The following is a 9,495-nucleotide window of genomic DNA, read 5'->3' as shown; positions in this document are numbered from 1 at the left end:
AGTTTCGCTTATTTTTAACAAAATAGTTATATGAATTATGAACGAGCCAGTTACATCCAAATGAGAGAGTCAATGATGTCACTCATTCGCTATCACTTTTGTTTTTTATTGTTTGAATTATAGAATATTTCAATTTTTACGAATTTGACGATTATGACATCCTTGCCTGAAGCACAAAATGTTAAAATAATGGAATTCTACGTGTTCAGGGAGGAATGAAACTTCATTTCACATGAAAATGACAAGAAAATGAAAATATTTCGTATTTCATATAATAAAATACAAAAGAAATAGTGAGTGATGTCATCAGTTCCTCATTTTCATACCGACCGAGATGTGCATATAACTGTTTTGTGAAATGAAGCGAAACTTTAAAATGCCATAACTTTCTTATTTTACATCCAAGTTTGATGAAATTTTCAGTGTTATGCTTGTTGAAATTTTCTCATTTTGTTCAAATCAAGTTTTTCTTGAGGTGGACTTGTCCTTTAAATAAATGCGCGGATGGTGCTAGGTAATGGAAATTGGTAATTATTCTTAAGTTTCTTTTGAATTTTGAATATTGAGTCCAAATTCATATGAGGTTACATTGGTATTGCAATATTTTAAATAAGAGCGAATCATGGAATGGTATAAAGTTATCAGATTTTTATGAAGCAAACTACGCTTAAGTTAGTAAATTAAACCAGTATTCCTTAAAACATGTATCATAATGGTACTTAAACTCGAAATATTATCCAACTCAAAAACACCATAGAGTTCAGAACTTGAATAATAGATAGTTTACAAAATGAAAATCTTAAATTTCAGGATTGTAAGTTTGTAAACTATCATACTTTAAATCAAACAGGATAGCTTTTATTATTTTGTTATTATTTATTTATTATTATTTTGTTCCTGTTTGGAATTAACTTCTAACCACAGTTTGTTGATTGGACCTGGGACCTTGTATGTATATTCACTTCTCCATGCATGCTACTGTATTCAACCTGTTTTACTGTTATGTTTACAGCTCGGTTTGATATTAATTAGCCTTAATCAGCATCATTTAAGTTGTCATGCCCAGCAACATTCGTTCACCTTTGTATTGAAAGTGCTTTTATGCCAGCCATAATACCAGTGGTAAAGACGTACAGTTATGTATGTGACAAATCTGGTACTTTCAATTCAAACCAATAAGTATGCTGAATGACAAGGTTGGCATTTTTTTATATAAACTTAAATCGGATTTATTTGATTTAAATAAGATTTTTTAAATTTTAATATGATTTTTTCTAACAGATTTTTTTTTAAACAAAGCGCAAACACCCAAAATTTAACCCTTTACACTGACATCAATTTTAAGATCATACATTTCACCACTAAGAATATTCTTAACTATATTTCATAATCAAATCCAGTCAAAATATAATTTACAGAAAATATTAAAGCCATGAATAGGCTGACATTTTCTGCTGTGTCTAAAGTGAATGTCGAGAGCTTCTACTGATTGGTTCAAAGGAACTGTCTTGGTACAGCTAATGCTGCAAAGTTGGTGTTCATTTTAAAACTCTGAACATTTAATGAGAATCAGTTTATTTGGAAGAATTCCATGACTCAGAGATTCAAATTCTCCAAAAAAAAACATTTTTAAATCTTATTATCAAGCCCATGATTGAAGATCATAATGTTAAAGCAAAAATGCACTTATCTTTTGTTTGTTTCAACCCCAAGTTGTTCTTTGAGCCAAATTGGAACAACTGTTTCAAAGCATTGGCTTGCAAAACTTTGACCGACTGCATTCAAACTTAAAGAAATGGACCAGGCTGAAAATATTCACGTCTAGATAAATAGAGTAAAATGATGAAAATTTCACAAAAATTTGATGACAAATAACGAGGTTATTGTATTTTAAACTTTATCAGTATTTTGTGAAAAACAGTTATATTTACATCGTCATGAATATTCATTTGGTGGGTTAATGATGTCACATCCCATCTTTCCTTTTTTCTTATAACACGAAATCATAATTTCATTTTTTCATACATGTGTAAATAATGTGTCTCCATTATGATGAAATAAGTTGCGGCAATAAATAACTAATGTACTTAATTAGTTCTCAAATAAATTTTTTTAGTTCTTGGTAAATTCTTTTCTTAATAAACCTAATATCATATAATTATGATAAAAAGAACAAGTGGAGATATGCCACCATCAGCCCAACTAATGGATATTCATGAAGACATGCCTAGTTTCACCGGAAAGATGGAAAAGAAATCTTTAAAATTCAATAACTTTGTTCTTTGTTATGCGATTTTGATCACATTTTCAGCATTTTGAATTTTACTCTATCAATCAGTGAGATATAAATTTCTCCAGCCTGGACAATTCCTTTAAGTTCTTCTTTGAGCCATAGTTGGAACTATTGGACTATTTCAAAGCATTTGCTTGCAAATTTTTGACAAACTTGCAAGTTGATTTAAATGATTTCTTTCACAATAAAACTTGAATACCTGCAGTATTTGGCAGTTGTTAGAAGTTTTGCAAAAAATAAGAAAACGGGTTCCCTTATACTACTGTGTCGGCCTATTTATTTGAATAAGACATATAAAATGATAAACTATTGGTCTAATGGGTCACCAGGGACATTGCAGAATTTTACTTTTATTGTACTCCATTCAAAACATTCACTAAAAAATGTACAAACATAAATCCTTTTGGCGAAGGGCACTAAAATGTATAGTTGCTATGATTTAGTCATGTTAGTGCCCTTTGCCAAGAACATTCATCCATTTTTAAAATAAAAATGTACATTTTACTGAATCTTTTTCAGTGAACTGGCTGAATGAAGCACAATCTCACTCAGAATGTCTGAACAGGCTTTTTCTAGTAGGATCCAAGGTTATAACCCATCCTGGCAAAATTTATGTTGAGATTTAGCCTAATAAGTTAAGAGTTCCTGTACTTTTCTTTCTTGAAAACTTCTGAAGTTTGACATAAAGAAATAAGAACTGTTTTACTATCAACAAAGTCCACTCATACATACAAGTCGAGTAGGGGTCCCATATAGGCTACATGTACATCTTTGGTTTTGCAAGATTGACTTGATTAAGTTGATTTTATTGATTTGATTTCAATTGTTATGAGTAGATATAAAGGGTTTATTCCTTTTCTCATGATATAAAGTTGGTAAAATCTTACTCTTTTGAATTTAAAAAGTAAAACTGCCACAAACAATAAATAAAAAAAAATCCCAAATTTGTAGATGTTCCAATGGAAGTGATTTAAAGGACAAGTCATGCACCCCAACAAAAAGCTGCTTTGAACATGTTGAATAGTAAGAGAAAATCAGACAAGCATAACACTGAAAATTTCATCAAAATCCAATCTAAAAGAAGAAAGTAATGACATTTTAAAATTTTGCTTAATTTAAAAAGAACAGTTGTATTTATATGCAAATCCTTGTGGGTATGCAAATGAGGGGACCGATGACATCACTCACTATTGATTTTGTATTTTATTATGTGAAATGTGAAATATTTTTATGAACAAAAAAAAAATCCCCCCTGAACATGTGGGATTACATTGTTTTAACATTTTGTAGTTTAAACAAGAGGGTCCTATTTTTTACATTCTTAAAAATTTAAATGTTGTATTATTCAAACAGTACAAATACAAAAGAAATAGTGAGTGAGTGACATCATCGACTCTATGATTTCCATATCACTGAATTGTCCATATAACTAAGGGCCTTTTCATAAAGCTGTTAATAAGTTAAGGGCGATTTTAAAGGACATATCCACCCCAACAAAAACTTGATTTGAATACAAAGAGAAAAATTCAACAATCATAACACTAAAAATTTCATCAAAATCGGATATAAAATAAGAAAATTATGACATTTCAAAGTTTCGCTTATTTTTAACAAAACAGTTATATGAAAGAGCCAGTAACATCCAAATGAGAGATTCGATGATGTCACTCACTCACTATTTCTTTTTTTTATTGTTTGAAATATGAAATATTTTGATTTTCTCGTCATTGTCATGTGAAATGAAGTTTCATTCCTCCCTGAACACATGGAATTCCATTATTCTAACATTTTGTGCTTCAGGCAAGGAGGTCCTAATCATCAAATTCGTAAAAATTGAAATATTGTATAATTCAAACAATAAAAAACAAAAGAAATAGTGAGTGAGTGACATCATCGACTCTCTCATTTGGATGTAACACTGGCTCGTTCATGTAACTATTTTGTTAAAAATAAGCGAAACTTTGAAATGTAATAACTTTCTTATTTTACATCCGATTTTGATGAAATCTTTAGCATTGTGCTTGTCTGATTTTTCTCTGTTGATTCAAATCAACATTTTTCTGAGGTGGACTTGACCTTTAAGAGCGACTAATGATCCTCTCTTACGCGATAAATCATCGCCAATATAATTATATACTATTTACCACAAGAAAGGATCACCAATCGTTCTTAAAGTCGCTCTTATACGAACAGCTTTATTAAACACCCACCGGTTTGTGAAAAATAAGCGAAACTTTAAGATGTTTTATTACTATCCTATTTTACAGTCAATTTTGATGTAGTTTCCAGCGTTATTCTTTGATTTTCTCTATTTTTATTCAATTAAACTTTTTTCTGGGGTGGATATGACCTTTAAAGCAATGATTTGAAAAAATAATCATCATAGTGATTTAAATCAGCCAATCCTGCTGAATGAACTGAATATGAAAACAATTAGCTTTGTCAACACATGCAATGTCGATGCCAAAGATGTGAAAGTTGCATATAGTTATGCCCGGGAGCTACATGTATATGCCTTGATGTTTTTTAATTACTTGTTTACTATATAGTGCAAATTGCTTACATGTATGTGCCCCATTGGTTTGAAGGATAATTATTTCGTTTCCAAATATTAATTTGTTGGATTTGAATTGTGGAAAGTAGGTCAGATTTTTGTTGTTTGTTAAATATGTGCTTACCGGTTATATTGGCTGTAGTGTATGCTATTTATATCATTTCATAGGCGGATCCAGGGTGGGCCCGAAGTGTCCGCCCCCCTTATATTGGCAGAACTAAAAGAAGGAAAAAGGCGGAAATAAAAAAGAAAAAGAAGGGAGAAGAGAGGAAGAAGATAAAAAAGAGAAGAAAGACAAGAGAATAAGATAAGGTCAGGGGAACTCCGGGAAAATAACAAAAATATGTAAAATTTTCGCTCCCGCTTCGCACTGACATTGCCTGTTCGATGAGATACATATCTTATTTCAGTTCGGACATCGAGCTTTCATTATTTTGTTTTACAAATGATTTTTTTTCATAAGTGCTTTGTAAAATGTCCGTTTTATGGTGTGAATATCAACATTTTCAGCTTTCGCTGTACGTTCGCATTATGTAATTTGTCAAGTACTGTACATATTGTCTTTGTGTATTACATTAAAGTTTCAAAATATCCCTTCTGAGGTGTTTGATTTTGAAAAAGTAGGCATATGAGCTAGCGCTCTGCGCTAGCATTTTTGATTGGTAGGTCCAGTATAGAAAACGGTTCTGTACATTAATCAATCGGTTCCATTATAATGTAGAAATGATAAAGATACATCATTTAAAAACAGGATATTTAAGGAAGGGAAGAAGAATGAGAGAGCAAGTGAAAGATAAAACGAAAATAAAAATAAGAAGGAAAGGAAAGAATGAAAGAGTAAAAGAGAGAGAAAGAGAAAAAAATTGAAAAATTTTAGAAGGAAAGAGTGAATGAATGAAAGAAAGAAAGAAAGAAAGAAAGAAAAAGAAAGAAAGTAAGGGGGTCACAGGAAAAGAAGAAGAGAAAAAAAGAAAGAAAACAGAATAGAAGAAAGAAAGAGGAAAAGAAAAAATCAAGAAGAATCAAAGGGAAAAAAAGGAAAACGAAAAAGAAGAAAGAAAGGAAAAGAAAGAAAGAAAGGGCAATGTTTATTTTTATGTCACTTATTAGGCCTAATATTAGGCCCAATTACATGACGGTGGTGATCTTCTACATATTCATATTCTGTATACACGTTCCTCTCTGCATGGACCGTTATAGCAGATATTTCCAAGGAGATATCATCTCACTCCTTGATATTTCAAAGTATAACACATATGTATCTACCCATGTATGTTATGTATAACCATGGACCTATATACATGTAGCAAGCCCAGAATGTGAAAGAGAATGGCCCTACTTGTATACATTCCACAAGATAAGAAATGGTCATAACAGCTGGATCCTAATCCCTCTCTTGCCCCTACTTCCACAAATCTGCTGTCAATCATGGTATCTACTGGCAACGGAGGGTTTCAGCAAGCTCCGCCTCACATCCACGTTTCGTGGATGTGGCTCAAAGAAGTTGTAGACCCACTTCTGCAGCCTCAGTAGACCTAGTCTGCTATGCAGACTCGTTGAATCAGCTGAGGTCCACACACTGCAGATGTGGGTCTACATTTGTAGACTAGAAGGAATCGATGTCTCCTTTCGTTGCTCTAGTCTCTGCCCTGATAGTGGAGGCCCGTTTCGCATGCCAGATACATGTAACAGCAAGCATGAATTGTATGTGAGAGACTGCGTGGGATGAGGGGATGAGCTGAGAGCATAGAGATGTCTCTACGAGTTTTACATAGCCATAGGACGATGGGGAAGGGCACGGGATCGACGGGGATGGGCAGCACGAGCGGGATGTCGAAATGTGATGTGTTGTGTGATCTGGACTCCACATTTATTTTGTTTATCTGGCACTGTACTGGCAGTTCGCCCATGCTAGACGTCGACACGGTACGCTACTAGTCTGCTATGCAGACTCTGAATGGCTCATGAGGTGGGATCTGCTACTGGTTTGCGAAGCAAACCAGCCTGAAAGGGCGAGCGAAGCGAGCCATTTAGACCTAGGGCCCAGGGCCTGTTGCATAAAACATTTTTACCTGAGAAAACTTTGGTAAAAACTGAAAACCTAAGGTTAGTCTGATTTCTGCCATTGACTTTAACACAGTGCAAAAACTCCGGTAAAAACAACCTGAGTTTTCTCCCCGGGGGGGGGGGGGGGGCACTCAGTATATAACGCATAGCGGGTATGTGCCGCGGAGGGGACCCCCATTTTTACACTCAAATTTCCGTTCCAAGGCATAGCATTTTTGCCTTGTTGAGAAAAAGAACAAAGAAAGCCGCTCCAAGGCATAGCATTTTCTTCTTATCGAGAAAAAAGAAGAGAGAAATCCGCTCCAAAGCTTCGCATATTTTTCGTTACGCCGCTCCGATCGCGTTGAATGAGCTGCAATTTTGGTGAAAAGCGGCCGCAGAGCTCCCCGGCGGATCGGAGGCCGCGCTAGCTACATCATGCACGCATGACCGTTCCGTAGGGATGCATACGCGCTCACACGCTGGCGATGCGTTCCAAGGACCCCCGTTTTCACAAACATTTGTAGTTCCGAGGCCCGTTCCAAGGACCCTCCTTTTTACAATAAGCCCGCTCCAAGGCTCCCGTTTTTTGTCTCGCCCGCGGCACACCCCCACCACTTTTTTGGTCGAGTGCCCCCCCCCCGGGGTTTTCTCAGGTAAAAAGTTTTATGCAACGGGCCCCTGGGAGCGTTTCATCAATATTTTCATCCCGGGGGGGCACTCGACCAAAAAAGTGGTGGGGGTGTGCCGCGGGCGAGACAAAAAACGGGGGCCTTGGAGCGGGCTTATTGTAAAAAGGAGGGTCCTCGGAACGGGCTTCGGAACGACAAATGTTTGTGAAAACGGGGGTCCTTGGAACGGATCGCCAGCGTGTGAGCGCGTATGCCTTCCTACGGAACGGTCATGCGTGCATGATGCAGCTAGCGCGGCCTCCGCCGGGGAGCCCTGCGGCCGCTTTTCACCAAAATTGCAGCTCATTCAACGCGATCGGAGCGGCGTAACGAAAAATATGCGAAGCTTTGGAGCGGATTTCTCTCTTCTTTTTTCTCGATAAGAAGAAAATGCTATGCCTTGGAGCGGCTTTCTGTGTTATTTTTCTCAACAAGGCAAAAATGCTATGCCTTGGAACGGAAATTTGAGTGTAAAAATGGGGGTCCCCTCCGCGGCACATACCCACTATGCATTGTAGGCCTATACTGAGTCCCCCCCCCCCCCCGATTTTCATCCGACAAGTTGTCAGATCTGACATCTTTCCTTGATTTTGATTGGCTGAGAGGCACTGTTCCTATGGTAACTGTCGGATAAAATGGGACTTGTCGGATAAAACGTCCGACAAGTCCTTTCATGAAACGCCCCCCAGTCTGATATGCAGACTCGTTGAATCAGCTGAGGTACACTCACTGCAGATGTGGGACTACATTTGTAGACTAGTACGCTACATATACCGGTATCTTTGGACCTTGTTGTTTGGAAGTGCCTTTTCCCAAAGCTAACATAGAGGGCACAGGTTTCCACAGGTGCCAATCACAGAGTTTGATACATGGATACGCTTTATCCAACTCTATGGTGCCAATCCACTCATCTTCCAAGATGAGTGGATTGCATAGAGATGCATAGAGATGTATTATACATCTCTTTGCAGTCCACTCATAGAGAATGAGATATAATTAGTATAATACTAATTATATCTCATTCTCTATGGATGGTGGATTGGCATAAATCTACATGTCAGAGCAGAAATAATTAACAAATGGTAGTGGGTAGTCTATCACAAACTCAACTTTGACATTGTCTGGGTGCTATTCTCCCACTGGTAGCCCGCTATAGACGAAATAGGAGAAATTTTTAAAAAGTAAAAAATAAAACCTTTTTCTTTTAAAGGTCAAGTCCACTTCAGAAAAAAATGTTGCTTTGAAACAATAGAGAAAAATCAGACAAGCACAATGCTGAAAATTTCATCAAAATCGGATGTAAAATAAGAAAGTTATGACATTTCAAAGTTTCGCTTATTTTAACAAAATGGTTATATGAACGAGCCAGTTACATCCAAATGAGAGAGTCGATGATGTCATTCACTCACTATTTCTTTTGGTTTTTATTGTTTGAATGATACAATATTTCAATTTTTACGAATTTGACGATTAAGACCTACAGAGAAAGGTATTCAGAAATTGTATTTTCCTCCACTTTACAAAATTACTTCATTTTTGTTTACAAGAATTCACTTCAAATCAATTTCCATAAAGAATATAAATATAAACAACTTATGTGTACAGAGGAAGGCGTAGGTCCCTAGAAGCACATGCTTGTGGCGGGATACGCCTGTTGACAAATAAATATATACAATACACAAAGTACAATACAAAGATAAGAAGGGCTAGGAAAAGAGAAGAGAAGTAGGAAAGAAAACGGGATGAAAACGAGAGAGGGAGAAGTGAGCAGGAAGGCGGGCATGAGTTACCGAGCAAATAGAGCGTACAACAATGTATGATGGAGAGAGGGAGAGATAAAAAAATAATGCTGCAACATTTGCACATTATTCATGTTAACTTAAGATCAAAAAGAATGTAAGGTATTAGGATATTCAAGCATAGGATGATAA

Source organism: Lytechinus variegatus, chromosome 7 (assembly GCF_018143015.1).
Source record: "Lytechinus variegatus isolate NC3 chromosome 7, Lvar_3.0, whole genome shotgun sequence".
Taxonomy (NCBI): Eukaryota; Metazoa; Echinodermata; class Echinoidea; order Temnopleuroida; family Toxopneustidae; genus Lytechinus; species Lytechinus variegatus.
The sequence above is the reverse complement of the archived record's forward strand: the minus strand, read 5'-3'. Positions refer to the sequence as shown.